Consider the following 22,431-nt stretch of genomic DNA (forward strand, 5'->3'; position numbering starts at 1 on the left):
GGAGGATGGTGAGCAGCATCCCTGGCCCTTACTCACTAGATGCCAGTGACTCTCCCCACCCCAGTTGTGACAATCAAAAATGTCTCCAGACATGACTAACTGTCCCCTAAGGGTCATAATCACCCCCAGCTGAGAACCACCAGCCTAGGGCAAATCCCAGAGAGCAAGGTGTGTTGGAAGGAAAGTAAGGGAATCAACGCTGGCTGCTTTGCGTACTGGTAGTAAGGCCTTTGGCACAGCCCTTTACATATTTGAGCCTCAGTTTCCTCTGTAACATGGGAAGGACAATTTCTTTGCACAAGATTGTTCTAGGGCCAGAGAGGACAATGGATGTGAATTTGCAGTGTACATGATAAAGTGCTATAAAAAGATTACCTGATTGGGCCTCCCTGGTGGCGCAGTGGTTGAGAGTCCGCCTGCCGGTGCAGGGGATGCGGGTTCGTGCCCCGGTCCGGGAGGATCCCATATGCCGCGGAGCGGCTGGGACTGTGAGCCATGGCCGCTGAGCCTGCGCGTCCGGAGGCTGTGCTCCGCAACGGGAGAGGCCACAACAGTGAGAGGCCCGCGTACCGCAAGGAAAAAAAAAAAAAAAAAAAAAAAAAAAAGATTACCTGATTAACTGTAACACAGTTAAATGCAGTTTTACTGGTGTGATGACATGGTTGTGGGGATATTATGGGATGTAAGTTTCTCCATGCCCAGAATTTCCAAAGGCAATGATTCTTTTTTTTTAAAATTGGAGTATAGTTGATTAACAGTGTTGTGTTAGCTTCTGCTGTACAGCAAAGTGAATCAGTCATACATATACATATATCCACTCTTTTTTAGATTCTTTCCTCATATAGGCCATTACAGAGTATTGAGTAGAGTTCCCTGTGCTACACTGTAGGTCCTTATTAATTATCTATTTTATATATAGTAGTGTGTATATTGTCAATCACAATCTCCCAATTTATCCCTCCCCCCACCTTATCCCCGGTAACCATAAGTTTGTTTTCTACATCTGTAACTCTATTTCTGTTTTGCAAATAAATTCATTTGTACCATTTTTTTAGATTCCACATATAAGCAATATCATATGATATTTGTCCTTCTCTGTCTGATTTACTTCATTCAGTATGACAATCTCTAGGTCCATCCACATTGCTGCAAATGGCATTATTATTTTTTATGGCTGAGGAATATTCCATTGAATATATGTCCAAAGGCAATGATTCTTAAACATCAATGAGCATGTGGCTCATCTGGGGACTTGGTAAAAGTGCAGACTCCTTTTGGCCCCACCCCCCCAAAAAAAATTCTAATTTACTGGGTCTGAGATGAACCTAGGAATCTGCATTTTTAAAAATCAGCCCAGGAGATTCTGGTGCAAGTGATCTTTGGAGAAACACTGGTCTCAGAGAAGGCAATGCCCAGGGCTGTCTGGCAGAGGATCGAGAACTTTAATGAAGGCATAAAAGTGTAGGGAGGTGTGGCCGACACTGTCCCAAGGTCAGCATTGGAACCCCGGCCTCCTAGTTTGGAGATGTAAGCATTCATTGTGTTTTCTGTGTCCCTTTGGAAAACAGCGTTTAACCTCCGTCTCCAACCTGCCAGCCCCTGCCACTGACTACATTTTTCATTTGCTACTTATACAGCGTGACCGCCTCCCAAACCTATTTTGATACACTAACATCACCCAGTCTCTGATCAAAAATTATGGTAAAACATTGTCTTGTCATGAGGCTAATAAAGCATGTTATCCAGCTTGTCACAGAAGCGGCCTTACAGATGCTGTTTGCTATCCGCCAGGGTCCTGCATTAATCTCCCTTCCACTCGGCTACAAGGAATAGAGTCTACCATGGGAAGATCAGTATTGTATTATTTCACCCACCAGTGTCGTTCCAGTGGTGGCCAATGAGTTGTCAGTCCTGTGTTACAAGCCTAGTACACAAAGGAAGAGAGGGGAGAGAGGCCTTCCAAGGAGGAGAAGGATGCCGTCAGGAAGGACAGCCCCGGGAAGGTGTCAGAGAGCCAAGAACACAACAAGTCCTTAAAAAATACTTGCCCTAGGGCTTCCCTGGTGGCGCAGTGGTTGAGAGTCCGCCTGCCGATGCAGGGGACACGGGTTCGTGCCCCGGTCTGGGAAGATCCCACATGCCGCGGAGCAGCTGGGCCCGTGAGCCACGGCCGCTGAGCCTGCGCGTCTGGAGCCTGTGCTCCGCAACGGGAGAGGCCACAACGGTGAGAGGCCCGCGTACTGCAAAAAAAAAAAAAAAAAACTTGCCCTAGAGTTGGACGAACCCGTGGCCAGTGCTAAGCCTGTGTTCAGAAGCTTCAGGATAATAACTTCAGTTTTCTGAACCGCAGTTTCCTTGTCTATAAAATGGACAAAACACAGGACCTGACACAGAAGGATTAAATAAGATAATGCATCATGGCGTGTTGAGCCCAGTTCTTGGTACATAGTAAGGGTTCAATTATTATTAATGAGATGTTGTTATTATTGCCATTGTTGTCGTCTTCACTACTTCCTGGGTAACACTGGATAAAGCACTTTCGCTCCCTGGCCTCAATTTCTCCAAGGAAAAAATAAGGATTCCTTTGCATCTATAAGAAAACAACACAGTAGTAGCAAAAGCAAGAGGCTTAAGTTGTAATAGCAGATGGGGCAGAGATTTTGGAAACACATGTTGGTGCTGATGGTTGTGATGTGTGTGTGAGCTTCTCTGTGTCAGGGAGTTAAGAATTCCTGGTGGAAGAACGACACCAGCAAAGACAAGGTGGCAAAAAAAGTAAGAGGCAAGTGTGCTGAATAGAAACTGTGGATGTCTCCGGTGCCCTGAAGAGGGAAGATGTGGATTAAGACCTCTTGGAGATTTAAATTCAGACCATTGCAAATTGCCCAGTTTCATCTTTGTACCCCTCCATCTCTTCTTCATTCAAGAGCAGGTCAAGTTGGTACATAGGGGGTGCATTGCCTCCAGCTTAAAGCCTGATTGCCTAAGGCTGGCTCTCATGGAGAGGCCCTCCCTGGTGTCTCCCGGATGCTTGCAACTCCTCCCATGCCTGGGCCCCTGCCCCCTGCCTTCTTGTCCCTCTACATGGGCAGCTGTCTTGAAACCTCATTACAGGCAAGCCCCAGCCCCCTGGATTCATTTTATGCTTAGTTAAAGAGGGAGCTGCAAGAAGCAATCCCCATTCAAGGGTGTAATGAAACATCCACTAATGACCCAGACCACCAAAATGAGGAGGAAGCGTGGCCAGCCAACCCTTGGAAAATGGAAATTGATATTGCAGTCATGTCCGGTTGGCCTCTCTGGATGTGCTGTCGGGTCAGGTTTTTATCCAAACCATTCATTTGGTGCTTAGCATGTGCTTTTGTTCCCAAGTCCTGGAAGGATAGGAACAACAGAACAGCAATAAAAATAGTCATCATTAGTAGTATTTCTATAAACAACATTAGGTTTCTGTTGGTCTGCTAGTTACAGCATCGTAGGAAAGCAGCTGAATAATTTTTTCATCAAAGTTGAAAGACTTGGACTAAATCTTTGGCAGTATCTACTAAAGATGAACATGCCATACTGTGCAACTAGCATTCCGCTGGGAATATACCCAGCAGTAATGGGTATACATGTGCACCAAAAAAAGCATAATAGCCAAGGTCTGGAAGCAACTCCAATGTCCAACGGCAGTAGCATGGGTAATGTATGGTATAGTCACGAAATGGAATACTATGCAGCAATAAAAAAGGAATGAACTACCACTACATGCAACGACGTGGATAAATATAATGAGTGGAAGAAGTTGGTTACAAAAGAGAACATGCTGCATAATTACCCAATGACTTCGTAAACAGGCAAAACTAATCTTCCACAATAGAAGGCGAAATTGGGCTTACCTTGGGGGGGGTGACCAGAAGATACCATAGGTATTGGCAGTGTTTTGCTCCCTGATCTGGTTGCTAGCTGTGCAGGTGTGTCCAGCTTGAGAAAGTTCATTGAGGAGACTTTTCCATGCATAGGTTATACTTCAAGTAAAGTTTATGAACAGGGTGAAAAAATAGGTTTGGGACCAAGAGACTCAAAATATGGTCTGCATGACCATCCTCACTGTGAGTGTTGGGCACAAGAGACGTGAGCTCTCACCCAATTCTCTTATCACTTGGTGAGTCTCCATCCGGGTATCTTACGCCAAATGGGAAATTCAGACTGTCCAGGCAGAGGTCAGGGACAAACCTCAGGTCACCCTTTGCTCCTGATCCCATAGCCTCAGACAGAAGTGGGTGCCTTGAAAGGAAAAGCAGGGGCTCTGGAGTTAGCTCCCCTCCCTTTCATTTCCACCCGCTCTGAGAAGAGAGACTGCTTCCAACATATTGTATACCTCCTTCCACATCTCTGAGCACAGTGCCTGGCACCCAGTGCGTTCTTGGGGAGTTTGTTGAATGACTATATGAGGGTATGGATGAATGAACAAATTGCTACTGTGAAAATTAAATAAGATAATGTACCTAGAATGCCTTAAACAGGACCTGAAGTGGAAGAGAGCTAGAAGTTAAGGGGCTCATAGGTCAAACAGTCCTGGTTTTGAATCCCTGCTCTACCACCCTCTCCCAGTGTGTTCTTGGGTGAGTGACTTTCCCTCTCTGAACCTCAGTTTTCCCATCAGCAAAATGGGGAGACTAACAGCCTCCTTATTGCAGAGTAGTTCTAAGGATTAAATGATACAGTGCATGTGAAACACAGCACATCATAAGTTTCCAAAAGTGGCGGCCATTACTGTCATTAGGTAAAAATTAGGAGTGGTACTGTGAATGAAGCTGTGGTTATTGTTCATGAAAAGGAGAGACTGGCATCTTTCCTGCTTCATCTCTCTGCATCCATCTCTCTTTCCCTGTGTCACAAGCCCCACATGTGCTGAGCCAACCTTGGCAGAGTTGGCTGCTGAGTGAATAAAAGACATCTTCCCCCCGCCACCCCAGGGAGATGGCCCGGCGCCAGTGTGTGCAGGCACAGGGCCTGTGAAGGGGGCCAGGTGGGCGCCAGGGCACTGAGGCTCTCTGTGCAGTCTCCGCCAGGCTCGGGGGCTGACAGTGGCCGCTCTGAGGACCATCAAATCCGCCCACTCTGGCGTTTCCCCCAAGCCCTGAGCCCACCACCTGCCCAGCGGGCGGGCCTGGGAGTGAAGAGAGGCTCTGTGCACTGCCTCGGCCTCAGGCCCATGCAAACCCGAGGCATTGTTCTTGTTGGCTGCAAGAGCTCATTAGGCTCTGGGCAGAGGCTGGCTGGACTCCAGGAGGCAGACATCAAGGCTCAGGAGTTAGAGAATGGAGGAGCCTGGAGCTTGGCATTGGATGGTGCCAACCCACTCCCCAGGATGCACTGAGCTCATCTGCCTGGAGAGAACCTTAACCTGTGTGAGGCTGAGGGTAGAGGTGATGTGTTGTGCATCCCTGTATCCCCGCAACACACAGTGTGTGCTCAATACCTGATGATGGATTGGGATGGACTGAATTGGAGTGGGGTGGAATAGGATGGGTGAGCTGAGATGTGATGGAATAGGATGAGAGGGATGGGATGGGTAAGATGGGAGGGGATGGAGTGATATAGGATGGGTAGGATAGGATAGGATAGAATGGAATGGAATGGCTTCTCCTATTCCCAGCCCAAGTCCCTGTTGAAATTGACCTAGAAAGTAGCAGGTGTGGACCTGGCATGGACAAAGTCACCTGAAAGAGAGCAGGGGAGAAGTGGGGGATAAGTAGAAACTACTTCTTCCTCCAAGCCACAGAATTTTCAACCATGCCCCAAAAGATAAATTGTCCCTTAAGATCACCTGTCTCTAAGACATCAGGTCTGGAAGGGGTATGAGGGACCATCCTCCCAAGTGCTTTGCAAATTATGTTCACATCTCAACCCCACCAGCAACTAGTTGTGTTGCTTTCAGCAAGTAAACCAAACCTCTCTGAGTCTCAGTTTTCTCATCCGTAAAAGGAGGGTGGGTGGGTGGGTAATGATGCCGAAACTTGGCCTCTGTGCACTGGTGCCGAATTGAATCTTGGAGACAAAGTTTTGGGTGAAATAGAAAAGAATAGCTTTGTTGCTTTGCCAGGCAAAGGGGGACACAGCAGGCTCCTGCCCTCAAAACTGTGTGTCCCAACCCAGGGGAATTGGGTGGAGTTTTACATCAATTGTTCAAGGGTGAGTTGCAGATAAGGATCAGGGTGTGTGCAGCGCCTATATTCCTTTAATCTGGCCTCAGGTGGTCTCCTGATGAGCTTCTGTGGTTCTTGAGGTTATGAAGAATGCTTCATCAAGTAGTTAACATCTTCCATTTGTTGGGGGTTTTATTTCTGCAGAAGAACTCAAAGATACTGTTTTGTGTATCCCTCGAGGTGGAACCAGAACCCTGCCCCAAGGCTGCACTATTGTTTCTTGACTGCTCTTCCCTTGTGCATCCCCTCCCTTCCCTGCTTAGCAGCTGTTTGAACCTGCCCTTTGGAACTCAGGGAAGGTCATGGAGCCTGAAGCCCATTTCCTACAAACAAGAAACAGGGGACACAGAAAGGCTTCCGTGCCCAGGAGCCCCACAGGGTCCTGCTAGGTTTCAGTAATAATATTACCTATGTCTCAAGGGTGTTGAGAAGAGTAGGTGAAATGATCCAGGTAGCAGCATGGATGTAAAGGACCTGGCATGTACTAGGCACTTACCACCTTTAGCTTCCGTCATCTCCTCACCATCATCACCAAAGGGATAAGGAAGAAGTTTAGGGGGCAGCTCTCAGACTGCCACCCCCACTCCTGATTCAACCCATGAGGTCCCATTTCTGGCTGATTATGGGGGTTCAGTCATCCCCAAGACAACCCTCAGGTTCAGTAATTTGCTAGAAGGACTCATGGAACTCAGAAAAGCCATCATATCCAGAGTCCTGGTTAATTACAGTGAAAGGATACGGACTAAAATCAGCAAAGGAAAAAGGCGCAGAGGGTGGAGATCAAGAGAGCCCAGGCATAAGCTCCCAGGTGTCCTCTACCAGTGGAGTCGTGCACACAGTGCTTACTTCCAGAAACACCGTTGTGCAACACCCAGAGTATTATCAACCACCAAAGTTCACCTGAGCCTTGGTATCCAGGCATTTTGTTGGGGGTTGATCACTTAGGTGTGACTGACCATCCATGTGGCTGATCTTAGTCTCCAGCCCCTCTAGCGGTGAAACTGGTACCAACCCCAAGGCCCCCACCATAAATCACATTGGTAGCATAGAGTACATGGTGAGGCCCAATGCCCCCAGCTAAACAAAGATGCTCTTATCAGGCAGGATATTCCAAGGGCTTAAAGGTTATGTCCCAGGAACCAGGGGCAAGGGCCAAACCTGTCTTTGGAATGTGCAGTGTATGGACAACCTAGATCGGCTGAGTTAATCCTTTACTGCACAGTTATACATTGTCATTCCTCTTAAGGTTTTATTTGAAGAAATGATTCCATTAAACAGAGGATAAAATTGAGGCCCAGAGATGAGAGTGGGCTTACAGAAGGCCATAGGGTGAGTTATCAAGGCACCCTGACCTTCCTAATCCAGAGCTTTTTCCTTTGCAACACAGGCCTCAGTTTGCCCACCTGTGAAATGGGAATGCTGGGGGCATCTTCCCTGCCTCTTTGGGTTCTGCCTTTGTAGAAGCCATTCTCCCACTTTTCTCTGTAGTCCAGGCCTTAGGAAGAGCAACCAGTGTTCTGCTATTCATGGGGCACAGTCAGCATCCTCCTCCATCTCTGGGGACCCCTTAGCTGGAGTAGATCCTATGCTAATTTGTTGGTAGTGGGTAGCACTTGACATTTTCTCTGGAAAGCAGCCAGGCCAGGGTCAGGGGTCAGCTGGAGGAGAGACACAGAAGAAATATAGGTATGGGTTTGAGGGCCAGACAGCCCTAGTTTAAATCCTAGCTCTTTGCCGCTTACCCATGTTTCCTCATCATTAAAATGAAGATAACAATAGCTATGTTTCAGGAAAAGGGCGGGAAAGTATTTTAATGCCTCAGGTAAAGCCATGAAAATGTTTTGTTGGTCCCCAGCAAATAAAGCCACTGCTGTCCGTATTCTGTCTGAAGAGACCCCTGCCCTCAGCTCTTTAATGAAACAAATTAAGCCTCACAAGTATGAAACTCAATCCTATACATTACTTCACCTCCACATTGCCCCAATTTTGTTTCCTTAAGGTTGACCAGGCAAAGATGACGGTCTTAACTTCACAGAGCGAGAAACTGAGGCTTTGAGAGATGGAATTTGCCTAAGGTAGATAGCAAAGTAGTGGTACAACCCATGCCTGAACCCGGCTCTCCTGATTCCCTGGATCTTCTGCACTCTGAGCATGTCTTAGAAGCATCCCAGGATGCCGATCTATTCTTTATTCTTGTCTGCAGATCTGAGCACACAGGTGAAGGGAACTTGTGAGCTTACTCATGATATCTTTTAAACTCACTCACGGACCATCTGGATTCATTCCCAAGTATTATATTTGCTCGTGCGAGCATATAGGTAATTGAATCTAGACAGATTTCCCACTATGAGTTTCCTCTCGGAGCTGTCTTGTGTGTCTGTCTCCCAGCCCTCTCTCAATGACTCAATGAATTTCATGTACACAAATAAATCACAATGTGTTCCTCTCCCCCTCGCTACCGGCAAGAAATCACCTCGCAGCACCATGAGATGTGAATAGAGTTGGGGTTGGAGGCAGGGGGATGGAGGTGGGAAGGGAGAAGAGCGTTTAAATGCTAATCAGTTGGCACTGATGTCAGCCACAGTTAATCAGATTGTTAAAGACAAAGGCAGGATTGCACCCCTGTGCCAACAGCTATCTGGGCTCATTCACGGGGAAGATGGATGCACCGCCCAGCCTTCGCTCTGATGAGACGCAACTGGACATAAAAGAACGTTCAACGCTTTCTGAACCCAACATGAATTACAAAGGAGGCCCATTTGTGGGGGAGAAGCCAGCTCACAGAGGACAATTATCGGATAATTACTCTTGCAGCCGAAACACTGAAAGAGTCTTTTCTTGCCTGTACAAACTTGTCCTTCTAACACCTGCTCCAAGTCCCCTGCAGCCCCCTGGGCTTCTGCAGCAGACTCAGGGGGGTCGGGGTGTCCCTGGGCTTCTGCTCTAGACTCAGGGGGGTCGGGGTGTCCCTGGGCTTCTGCTGCAGACTCAGGGGGGTCGGGGTGTCCCTGGGCTTCTGCAGACTCAGGTGGGTCGGGGTGTCCCTGGGCTTCTGCTCTAGACTCAGGGGGGTCGGGGTGTCCCTGGGCTTCTGCTGCAGACTGGGGGGTCGGGGTGTCCCTGGGCTTCTGCTGCAGACTGGGGGGTCGGGGTGTCCCTGGGCTTCTGCTCTAGACTCAGGGGGGTCGGGGTGTCCCTGGGCTTCTGCTCTAGACTCAGGGGGGTCGGGGTGTCCCTGGGCTTCTGCTGCAGACTCAGGGGGGTCGGGGTGTCCCTGGGCTTCTGCAGACTGGGGGGTCGGGGTGTCCCTGGGCTTCTGCTGCAGACTGGGGGGTCGGGGTGTCCCTGGGCTTCTGCTGCAGACTGGGGGGTCGGGGTGTCCCTGGACTTCTGCTCTAGACTCAGGGGGGTCGGGGTGTCCCTGGGCTTCTGCTCTAGACTCAGGGGGGTCGGGGTGTCCCTGGGCTTCTGCTGCAGACTCAGGGGGGTCGGGGTGTCCCTGGGCTTCTGCTCTAGACTCAGGGGGGTCGGGGTGTCCCTGGGCTTCTGCTGCAGACTGGGGGGTCGGGGTGTCCCTGGGCTTCTGCAGACTCAGGTGGGTCGGGGTGTCCCTGGGCTTCTGCTGCAGACTGGGGGGTCGGGGTGTCCCTGGGCTTCTGCAGACTCAGGTGGGTCGGGGTGTCCCTGGGCTTCTGCTGCAGACTGGGGGGTCGGGGTGTCCCTGGGCTTCTGCTGCAGACTGGGGGGTCGGGGTGTCCCTGGGCTTCTGCAGACTGGGGGGTCGGGGTGTCCCTGGGCTTCTGCTGCAGACTCAGGGGGGTCGGGGTGTCCCTGGGCTTCTGCTGCAGACTCAGGGGGGTCGGGGTGTCCCTGGGCTTCTGCTGCAGACTGGGGGGTCGGGGTGTCCCTGGGCTTCTGCAGACTCAGGGGGGTCGGGGTGTCCCTGGGCTTCTGCTCTAGACTCAGGGGGGTCGGGGTGTCCCTGGGCTTCTGCTGCAGACTGGGGGGTCGGGGTGTCCCTGGGCTTCTGCTCTAGACTCAGGGGGGTCGGGGTGTCCCTGGGCTTCTGCTGCAGACTGGGGGGTGGGTTCAGAGTGTCTGTTCACAGGTGCAGTTGGTATGCTCTTTGGGGTGATACGTACATCACACCAAAATCTCCCCTCCATCTGTATGATTATGGCATATTGGGCTGTGCCAGGGAAATGAAGAGACAGACAAACAAACTCACGAGGTGGGTTTCTATTTGCCCTCCCACTGCTAAAGCCAACTGTGTGATTGATGGGAATGGGCTGCCTTCCTGCTCTCTGTACTCTGATGAGATTATCTTCTGTAATTAGAACGAGTAGGTATGTATGTTCATCTAGAACAGCTCTCCAGCCTCGAAACCTTAGACCAAAGCATCTTTGTTGACTGAGGATTTCCCTTTATGGTAGCCAGCAGTGTTAACTGCCTGCTGGTCTGTACTCCCTCACTTAAAGAGGTGGACTTGATCTAAGACCCCAAGTCTTGTTCTCCACAGTGCTGCAGGCATAACCATGATTCATTAAGTAGCTATTGATGAGGGGCCTCCTGTGTGTCAGGCTCATGGTCATGGAATAAGTTCTAGGGTGACAGTGATGAATAGGGCAGGCGTGATTGCTGTCCTCGGGAGACTTACTTCTAGTAAGGAAGAATGGGAAAGATGCCAGACAAGTACGATAGTGTGATTTACGTTGTGGCTTTTCTTTTTGGTAGGAGTTGAGAAAATCCAGGAGTATCTTTTCGGTAGTGTTAGGAGTTAAGGGAAGGACAGAAAATCCAGGAGAGACTACCGGCCACTAGAAGGGGGTGGTTTAGAAACATCCCTCTGGCTGCTGTGGGTAGAATGCGCTGGAATTATGAAGCAAAGTCCGGAAGAGAAGCAGGGTTTTCATAACCATGTTGTGGGAATAATAGGATAGCTAAAAATATTTTTTTAAGGTACAACTTGCTCTCTTTGCATCTTTCATGGAGGCCCTCAGGTTCTCTGGTGCCTTGTAAAAATGAAAAGCTGAGCTCATCTAACTCCCCACTGGACTGTGTGGAATGGAACCCTGGTGCCTGCCCTGGACGTTTCCCATGCTCTGTCTGCGACTACTCAGTGCTCCCGGAAATAATCTCCTTAGGTGATTTTTTTTTTCAGAGTGATGAATGTCTGAGCCTGGTGGAGAGGATGGCTAGATGATCTGGGTTATGCCTATCCCATATTGAGGGATTTTCCTTCCTCTCCTCTGCTGGGGGTCCTGGGCCTTTCCTGTGCCCCCATGATGGAGGTGTTGAATCACGGATGGTCAGTCAATGATCCTAGCCTCCTCCCTTTTTCCTGACACTCATTCCCCTGTCAGTTAACTCATCTCCAGGTGGAGGGAGGACATGGAATAGAAATCTGTCCATTTCAGTCCTGAAGAGAAAATTGGTTGAAAAGGAAGGGAGTTACTAAAAAGCCAACGGGTTAACGAGGAAATCAAAAGGGAAATTTAAAAATGCCTTGAGACAAATGACAGTGAAAACACAACCCTACAAAATCTATAAGATGTGGTAAAAGCCATTATTTATTAGAGGGAAGTTCATAGTGATACAGGCCTACCTCAAAAAGCAAGAAAAATCTCAAATGAAACAATCTAACCTACCACCTAAAAGAACTGGAAAAAGAAGAACAAACAAAACCTAAAGTCAGCAGAAGGAAGGAAATAATAAAGATCAGAGAGGGAATAAATAAAATAGAGATTAAGAAAAGGAAGTTAGAACAGTGGACCTATGAGAGGCTGAGAACTGGACCAGAGTAGCTTTTACCACAATGAGGCCAGGGCACTTGGCCTTCGTTAGTAATGTCTACACCCTGCTCCCCACCACCCAGGCACGGCCACATTCAGAATTCTAGAATTTCTGGATTTGAAGGGAACTTCATTATCTCCTAAGCTCTTGCTAAGTGTTCCAAAGCACCCTTTCTCTTCTTCACCCACTACATCCATTGGACGTCTAGCATGTGCAGAGCTTTGCACGAAATCCAAAGATGCATTGCCCGTCCCAGCTTCCCTTTCTTCTCCCCATCCCTCCCCATCCTTCTCACTCTTCCCTCTCTACCGCCTGCCTTCCTTGATGAATTCAATAAATTTTTTTTTGATTTCTCCTCCATGGAAGACACTATGGTAGTTGGTGGGGGATTTAATAGTAAAATAAATAAAGTTTATATACTTCTACTGTGCACTCAGCACTGCATTAACTTAGCTTTTCAAGAAGATACAGGGAAGACCAAACCCAACACAGAGGACAACAGTGTAGGGGGGTCTTGTGGTCCCCAGACAGCTTCTGAATGTCACAGTTATTCTACACTTGGGACACACGTATTCGTGAGAGGTGACATTGCATGAGTGTGGACTGTCTCGTGGGAGACAGTGAACATGAGAACAAATCACCAAGACTAATTCAGGTTGTGAGAAGCACTCTGAAAGGAATGATACAGAAAGTGAAAAAGGGGATTTTGGAGAAGGAGAGCTGAGACCTGGATGACCAGAGGAAGCCAGGCAAGCAAAGATATCAAAGAGAGTGCCAGACTGAGGGAACAGCATATGCAAAGGCCCTGAGGTACAGAATGAATTTGGAAGTTTTAAGGGGAAAAAAAGTGCATGGGGTCATACTGTAGTTTGAGGGGAAGCATGGTAAGAGATGATATTGGCTGGGGGTGGTGGGGTGGTGGTCCAAGGCTAGACCCAAAAGGCTTTGAAGCCCAATGAAAGGAGTTTTGATCTTATTCTCAGTGTTATGGGCAGCCACTGATGGGTTCTAACCAAAGAGATCCTATGACCTGATTTACATCTTAGAAGTACTCGCCATCCACTCCAGATGATTTGATCATTTCCAAGGACTCATTTGGTACAAATCCTGATTGGGGATCGATTTTGGAGGTGTGGTGGGAAATCTGCAGCGGCTGACCGTCTACCTGTGTATGAGGATTCCCATCTGTCTTGCCCAAAGTAGAGGACCACCATGGGTCCCTTGATAAAACTGCAAAGTCAAGACTTCCTTGAAGAGCGTGAAGTGCTAGGTGAAGTTCAGATGACTTGTGTTTAACCTAAATGTTATTAATAAGCAAGTCAGTGAGGCCCATGCGAAGTTTCTCCCGAGTCTCAGCTCTAATTAGTCAGCGCAGAGGGTGGGGATGGTCGTCACCCCCCTCAGTGGTCCTCTTTGCTGATTTTAACCAAGTGGGAAAAACAGACCCAAGGAGCCAGATGGGACCAGCTTGATTACTGAGGAAGCTGGGCTGTAGACCATAGATGGACACCTACACCCTATCCTCCCCAAGTGGCTTTGATTCAGCGTGCCCAGGCCCAAGGAGAGAAGTCTGGAAAAGAGGGGGACAGAGGGGGAGCCCCACTGCTGGCTTTTTGGTCCAGTGCTGTTGCCCTGGAAACGGGATGCCATGGATATCAGATATCCCAAGTACCTCCCTCCCTAACACCTCCAATCAGATGATCCCTCCTCTCTCAGGAGAAGTGAGGGAGAGATGGAGGAGTGGACCACTCCCTGCTGGAGTGATGCACATTTTCCCCACCCCCTGTGGAAATGTGAGAGCCGTCTGAAACCCTGAGAAAGGTTGGGGTTTGTTCTCTGCCCTCCTCTGAAATTGGGGTGGCAAACCTCAGGGAGTTAAGTACTATTACTAATTAGTATTGCTATAAAAATAGCACACACATGGCAAATTAATCAAATTATTAAAAAATGATGCACAGTAAAAAGTGGTTCCCTCTCCCACTGCAAGCCTCAGTCCTGCTCTGCTAAGGCAATTCCCATTACTTTGCTCAAATGTATTCCTTTCACTCCCATGAGAGCTGTTATACCCACTACTCTACCTTGATTTTTTTCACCTCACACTGAATTGTGTTGGCACATAGCTCTGCTGTTCTTTATGTTATTTTTAAATTAGTTACATAGTTGTTGAATAGGTAATATTTTATTGATACAGACACACAGCTATATATGCATATATACATATACATACACATAGATACATATATATGTATTGATGTAAAGGTATGTAGTGAAAATTCTCCTTCCCACCATTACTCGCCATCCTATTTCCAGTGTCCCACCTCCCCTGTAACCATCATGATTAGTTTCTTGTGTCTCAGAGTTTCTTTATGCACATATAAGCAAATGCCAACATATCTAGCTTTATTTTCTTTCCCCATTTCTACACAAAAAGCAACAAATTCTGTGTACTGTTCTGCACTTTGCGTTTTAACCTAACACAAACCATGGCCATCTCTCCTCTTTGGTCCACAGATAGCTTCGCCATCCTTTTCTTGCAGCTGCACAGCATTCTGTCTGGATGTTCCGTAATTGATTTAACCTTATCAATGGATACTTCGTTTGTCTCCAAGTCGTTTGCTACTACAGAGAGTGCTGCATTGCTTAACCTTGTATGTATGTCATTTTGCACGTGGGCAGACATCTCTCTGCAGGATAAATTCCAAGAAGTGGACTTGAGTCAAAGGGGAGATGTAATTCTGAACATTTTTGCCAGGTTACTCACCATGTAATTCACCAGTGACTTCATCTCATCCGTTTGAACCCTGCGTGTATTCCATCTTGTGTTTCTACAATCATTTAACTAGCCCCCTATAGATGGGCAGGTAAATGGTTTCCAGATTTTTGCTAATAGAAATAATACTTGGTACTGTGAACACTTTGTACCGTCCCACTGGGTGTCATGACCATAACTGTCCTTCTGTTTGGGGACCTGACCAAGTAGCCCATCTACCTAGAAATCTACAGCTGTTTAGATGGAACTTCTTTTGCTACCAAGCCACTGCATCCACACTCTCTTGCTAGCCCTCATGTGCCAGAGATACCCGGCCTGATCTGTGATACAAAGTCTGGCTACGGTGGGGTGGGCTTCCTGGGTGCTCTGGAGTAAAAGTGTGGTGAGGCAGGTGAAAGGTCAGGACCAACCGTGGGCACACCTGCAGCAACAACTAGAGAAAGCAAGAGAGCACCTCGGAATCACCTGGGGCGGGGGGTGCATTCTAGAAACCCACTATGCCTGGGTCCAACTGCCCCAGATTCCAACTTAGATGGTCAAGTTAACAGTCACCAGAAGTTAAGCATAGACAGAGCTGGAGGGCAACAGCACTCTTGTGCAGAGTAGGTGTCAGGGTAAATAAACAAGTTTAGGTTATTCTGGAAGGTGTTTTTTCAGCATTGATCAAAATGTTAAATATGTAAATCTTTTGGCTGAGCAATACAACTTCTGGTACATGTTCCTGAAGAATTACCTGGACATGTTCACGAAAGGAATGTCTTTATTGCAGTGTTATTTGAGAAGACAGGGTGGAGAATAACAACCTGAATATGAATTGATTAAGAGCCTGATTCAATAATATATGTGTTTATATTTTAATGTAGCCATTAAAAAAGCATGAAGTGGCCACATATGTGCTGACAAAAAGATAGCCACGATGGATTTTAAGTGAAAAAATGGTGGTGGGGCACTAGTGTAATGGAATACTATACAGCAGTGAAAAATGATCAGAACTACACTTGTCAACATGGATGAATCTCACAAAATATGAACGAACGGAAAGGAAAGGAAGGAGCAGGTTGCAGGAGGATTCATGTATAAAGTTTTAAAACAGGCTGCACAATATATTGTTCAGAGATATTGACACATAATAAATGCACACAATAACTAATAATAATAGTAAAATATACATAATGCACATAATAAATGAGAATGCTCAAGGCCAAATTCAGGACGGTAGTTACTCCCAGGAGGTGGAGAAGAAGAAGGAGAGGATGGTAGGGAGGAACCAACAGAGATTGACTGTACTGGTTTGCCTTCTGTTTCTTAAGCTAAAGGTCTACACACATGAGTATTGTTGCCTTAGTCTTCAACTCTTTCTGAATGGCTGGAATATTTTCAAAACACACTTCTTAGTAAGTGCCAGAGCACTATATACGATGTCGTAACTCTGTGAATATTCAGATGGACAGTGACTACAGTGCTTCATGAGGGCTGACAGCTGCTCTGTGAGCCGTGCTGTACACTCATGGTCTCATCTTACTCTCTGACAAGCCTGAGAGATAAGGCTGGTGTGATCCCACCTTACAGATGAGAACAGGGAGACCCAGAGAAGGGAAGGGACTGTCCAGGGTCTCGTGGGCAGTTAGCAGCAGGCTGAGTCTGGATCCCAAGCAATTCTGACTTCAACCCCACACTCCTATGTGCTGTCACGCCTTTTAAGGTGAAAATGCTCTATTATTTTTATATCAATACATTTTATTTGGAGATTAAACAAGATCCTATTAACAGGGGTTCCCTTTGGAAGGCAGGACTGGTGGATGGGTCGGGGTGGTACAGGGCTGATACTTCTGATTTTACACCTTGCAGGTTATTCTTGCATTTTTCAAATAAGCTATTTTATGTGGAAAAGAGGAAAGGACACAGGAAACAAGGTCAGAACGTGTCTCATCCTACCCCAATTTGCTCTATGATCTTGGACAGGTCACTTCCTCTTTCTGAGGCTTGATTTTTATTTTCATCTATAAAATGGGAGAAACAAAATGCCAAGTTCACAGAATCGTTTGGAGGTTGGAATGAGATCACAGCTGGGAATGCACTTTGCAGAGTGTCAGTCACCATCTGAATGTCAGTATTGTTAGCCCGGGCACAGGTAGAGGGCTCTGACTGAGGCACTAGATGAAACCCCACGGCACCCGAAGCCCACCCTCTTCTCTGCCCTTTCTGTCCCAGAAAGTCTTCTCAAAGTCCAGAGGGTCCTTGTTCCCGCAGGGCTGAGTAAGCTGGGTCTGGCTGAAAGGAATGGGTCGTATTCATCAGCTCTGGCTGTTTGCTGTCCAAGGTGGACCTCTGGATGCTAGCACCTGTTGCCTGTGTCTGGCACATAGTAGGTGCTCGCTGAATGAATGAATGATCAAATGTGAGTGGGAGAAAGAAATACAGCCCTCACTTATGTCAGTGTCCTTATCTGTAAAATGGGGATTAGCCTAAGACCTTCTCCGCCCTAAAATTCAATGATTTAAGCAAAACAAAGCAGATCAACCCCAGGAATGGGAGGGAAAGTCTATTCAGTTCTGGGGACAGTACCAATGGTCATCAATCAGAGGGTCTTTTGTTCCCCCCACCCCCGCCCAAGGGACATTTGGCCATGTCTGGAGTCATTTCTGATTGTCACACAGGGGTGGGGGGAGGTTGCTGCTGGCCTCTAGCCAGTGGAGACCAGGGATGCTGCCCAACATCCTGCAATGCACAGGACAGCCCCTCGCCCCACAGCAAAGAATCATCCAGCCCAGATGTAGAAGGCACGGGATGAACTGACGTTCTTTGTTTCTGGTTTTGTCTGATGTGCTTTGATGTGGTTTTTCAAGCCTCAGATAGCCTTGTGTTGTTATGGCTGCTAACATGCTGTGTGACCCTGGGCAGCCCATTTTCCCTCTCTGGACCTCAAGTCCTTCCTCTGGGCACTTTCCATCTATAAGAGGTGACAGTTTGTTTTTGGTTTTGTCCCTGTGGGGGCCAAGCAAACCCACCAGCGTGGGCTGAGCAAGTCCTTATTGCGGAAGGTGAAGGTACAAGAAAGCACCACTGAATTAGATATGAATATTGTTGAAGAGAACAGTGACTAACATTTTTGTGCTGCCATTTATCAAAAAGATATCCATTGATCCACCTGCCATTCCTACTTCCTAAAAGTAGTCACTTTGACTACTAATTCACGAGTCCAATGAGAGAAGAGTTATCTTCATCCCCACCGGGAGACTGCATCCCAAAGGGGTTCAATGACTAGTGAATGAAGCAATTCTGTGATTACAAATGTTTGTCTGCTTTCCCTCCTCCTCTCCATCACAAGGCAGCATTTAAACCCTGCTCTTCTCATAAAATTTTTTTCACTTAAGAAAGTTTTGAATACTTCTTATGCACATTTTAGAAAATGTCAAAAAAGTAGAAGGAAGAAAACGCATCATTGAAAGGCCCACCACCCAGAGGCAACCAGGATCACACTTGGGGGCCTCTCCTCCAAGTCAAAAAATGACTCTCTGATTGCGATTTGTTTGAGTTGGTTGTGTCCAGTCGTTTGCATCCACACCATAGAACTTTAGGTCTTGCTGTTTTCACAGAACATTATAGCAGAAGCATCGTCCAGCTTCTGGTTACTCCACTTCTCCTTCTGTCCCTTCGTGCCTGTGTGATGTGCTATTGCTTAGAATCCAGCCTGTTCCTGGCCATTCTGCGGGCATTTAAGATACAGACCTTCAGCTTCAGAGCTTCAGAACTTGTGCTTTTTGGACTTCAGTGGGATGCTTCCCAGTCTAACCTCCCATCTCCCCATCAACGTTAGAAAAAAGAGAGAGGGAGATGTGTTTCCCCCACAACTTGGGTAGCAGAACAAATGCTCAGTTGCCTTCAACGTTGCTCCATTCTGTCTTGAGAGAGAAAGCAGCATAAGGATGTAATTAAAGCTCTGTCTCTTCGGTTTGGTACCGGTATTGGGTTATCGCTGTGCGTCTGCCTTCCTAACTTCGTTTTTTTCTTAATCGAAGTATAGCTGATTTACAATGTTGTGGTAATTTCTGCTGTACAGCAAAGCGATTCAGTTATGTATATTCTTTTTCATATTCTTTTCCATTACGGTTTATCACAGGATATTGAATATAGTTCACTGTGCTATACAGTAGGACCTTGTTGTTATGCCTTCCTAACTTCTTGAATGCAGGGACCATGTCCTAGAGTGTTGACTCTCTCATGCTGAGGGTCAACCAGCCAAGAGAGTCAGCACCCAGTGCTTTCACTCATCAGTTGATTGACAGCATTCCAGTGGGGCACTGAGCACCCACGATAAAGGGAGAACCAGCCAGACGTGACTACGATGATTGAAAAAGTTAAGTGCTATGGGAAAGAGGAGTTAATTTAACTCCTCTTGGTCACTGGGGCCCCAGGAAAAGCTGGCCTGTTTGAGCAAGTGAAGTCTCTGGACCTCTGAGGCCATGGAATCCAATTTTGGCTAATTCCCACTGGGATGTGGTTACACATGGCACTCATTTGGCCAGCGTCCCAGCTGAGAACAAAGGCCGGGTCTCACGGCCTGCATGCCTTGCAGATCACAGAATATACTCATCTGTCTTGAACATGGCCTTCAGTTTGGAGCCAGCCAGCAAGACCCCAGCGTGTGTGAGCTCTGAAGAGTAAGAAGAGGCATCAGGGACAGGGAGATGAATTTACATGGTGCATATTGAGACTCTTCTTGGGAGTCAGGTGTTCAGTGAGAAAGGGCTGACGCAGTCCAGTGGATCCGCTTCCTAAAATGCTTTCTAGCTGCTGAGCTTGGCACCAGTTTTTCCCTGGGGACCCCGGAGGTGGCAGCAGTGATTGGGGGTGGGGGAGGAAGTTGACTACAGGGTCCTCTTTCTTGTATTTCCTTCTGCTTTTCTTGGCTGTGCTGGATCTCAGTGGGCTCGGAGGAGATCCAGATGTGATGGGTCTGGCAGAGGGGACCAGACCCATCTGATCTGTTAAAATTCTTATTTTAACCAGGAACATGTTGGTGTTGGGGGGTGCCATCTAGGGGGTTGAAAAACGCTGTAGCCCACCCAGCAGAAACGCAAAACAGACCAAGGGTTTAGAGAGAGGGGTTTTGTGGGGAGAGGCCAATTCAAGCTGAGGAGAGGCTGCAAGTGATAATACTCCGTATTTCTTGAAGGCTAGCAGCGTGGTCTTTGCCATCAGGAAAACCAAGGTTTGAAACCCAGCTTTGTTGTATGACCTTGGAAAGTTATTTAATATCCCAAAGCCTCCATTTGCCCATCCGTAAAATAGGAATCATAATTTCTAATTAATAAGGGTGAGAAAGCATGTAGCACATGCCTTTGTGCTACAAAGCATGTAGCACATGCCTTTGCACATATTCAGCACTCAATAAAGTGATCAGAAATAAAATATTATAAATATCACTCTTATTATAGCCAAGGCACGTTGATGTGCTTTATGTCATTTGTAATCTTTTATCACCTTTGACACAACTTGTTTTCCAAGTATTTCTCTCTCTCACTCCCTCTTCCACTTCCTCTCTCTCGTCCAGCCCCTTGTGATCAAGGGGGCATTTTTGTGAAAAGACTGGCTGAAACTAATGTAGCCACAGGACCCAACAAAACTCACAAGCTAGTGTCAGGACTGAGGTTGTCACTTGGCCCTTTTTAGCAAGATTAACAACAAGCTCTAAGAATAATTGCCAGTTACCTGATTGTTTCAAAAATCAACAGTCAGAGCTGGAAGGACCCTTAGATTTTATCTAGTCTGGCTGCCCATTTGACACACAGAGAGAAGAGGAAACCCACCCAGTAATGATGGGGAGTAGTGGCCAAGACAGGACCACTATCCGGGTCCCCCAACCCCTGGTTGCATCCAAGCTCTGTGCATCAAACCACAGCTGGGTCTTGGGAGCCAGGTGTCCTGAACCCTCATCCTCGATTGTTTTTGTCTTATCACCTTCTCACTTGACAGTCTACAAAGATGGTCAATACCAATCATTTGATAAAAGTGACCGTGAGCATAAGAGTCACCGCTTTCAAGCAGCCCACAACTGATCTGATCCTATGAGGTAGATGGAGTGTCTCTACTACACAAAAGAGGCTTAATGGACTTGCCCAGATTCACGCAGCTAGTAACTGTCAAAGGCAGGATTTGAACCCAGGTCTAATCCCAAAGCCTCCATGCTTCCCACCTTGGACCAGGAAACCTGCCTGGCGCCTGAATGACCTGGATCTGTCCTCAGGTCAGATCTGGCCCCAGTGCCATCGTCGGCCTGGAATGTACACTGGCTTGGTAATCAGTGTTACACAACAGGAATATTTGTTGATGCCAGTTGCACACTGTTGCAGTCTAGATAGATTAAGCCACTGCCACTGCCGACTCCTTGAAAGTAAAATAGCCTTTCCAACGGCTACGGAAATAAATTTAAATGACAGTGCTGAAGGGACCTGAGACTGTGGCTGAGTGAGTTGTCTTTCTGTGGAAAATTGACAAGGACAGCTATCAGTCCTTTGTCCCCAGGACGTAATTCCTCTCTATCTCAAGATCTTCATCGGGAACATTCTGACTGCTCCAGCCCCCTGCTGAGGGCACGATTATAATGACAAGAGTATAAAAAACGATGACGGATACAGCAGCGGATACATACCAGGCACTCTGTGGGTGAGGGACCCACATGTACATACATGTACACATGCTTTCCATAATCAACCTCTTGAATGATGAAAACCCTATGAAATAGGGAACAATAGCCCCATTTTACAGCTGAGGAAACTGAGGCTCGGAGAGGTAGAGCCATTTGCCAGCTTGCAGTTGGCAGAACTGGGTCTCAGATAAGTAGATGCAGCTGTTTTCAGGCATGATTCTGCTAAACAGCAGCCTGGGCCAGCCCTTATTTAAAATTATTAGGTGGTTTTCCTTTCAAGACAAAAATAAATCACAAGGAGTCAACAGGACGTACAAGGCCCACCAGAGACTGGCCCCGACCTCCCTACCTCACCAGCTCTCTCTCTAATCACCCTCCACCTCTGTCCCCTGTTCTCTTTCATTCCTCTTTTGCGCTCACCTCAGCCAGGCCTCGGGTCTTCCCACACCCCTCTGTTCTAAACCTGCCTCATGATTCTGGATCCTCAAATCTTCGTGTGTTTCCCACAAGGTCACTTGTACATTATTTAGTTAAAACAAAAAAAAATCAAACTCCCCCAATCCCAGAATAATATAGCCCTGAGTCAGGGCACACAGCTTAGAGAAGAGACTGGGTTGGTTACAGCCCCACTCATCCTCTTAGTGGGATAGCCTTGTGCAGTGAGCAACCTGCCCAGCTGTACATGGTGGTCCTGCCCCACAGACTGGGTTAGGGGCCTGTCCTCTTAGCACACAAAGCTTTTCTCTTTCTAAGCATTTATCACATCAAATATGATTATTTCTACTTTCTTATTCCCCCTCCCAGGGCATATGTAACTGGACTGTGAAATTCTTGTGCCCTTGGTTTCTGTATCTCTAATGCTTAGCTCAGGCTGGCCATGATCAACCCCAGTCTCCCTGGTTGGGAAAAGGAAGTAAGAAAGGAAGGGAAGAAGGAAGGAAGGAAAGGAGGCAGCCCCACATTGGTTGATTGGGCTGTACCAGCATCCTAGCAAGCCTTGGGTACCACCTCAGGGGGGCCACCCT

The 22,431-nt window shown here is 47.4% G+C and overlaps 1 protein-coding gene across 1 annotated transcript in view; it reads left to right on the forward strand.

The window, feature by feature from the left end:
• SEZ6L (seizure related 6 homolog like) overlaps positions 1-22,431 on the forward strand; it is a gene marked incomplete at its 5' end in the record, with an annotated part of 203,270 nt that overhangs the window by 103,753 nt on the left and 77,086 nt on the right. The window lies entirely within an intron of this gene.

The sequence above is a fragment of the Mesoplodon mirus genome, assembly GCF_964341445.2.
Source record: "Mesoplodon mirus genome assembly, chromosome: 13".
Classification (NCBI taxonomy): domain Eukaryota; kingdom Metazoa; phylum Chordata; class Mammalia; order Artiodactyla; family Ziphiidae; genus Mesoplodon; species Mesoplodon mirus.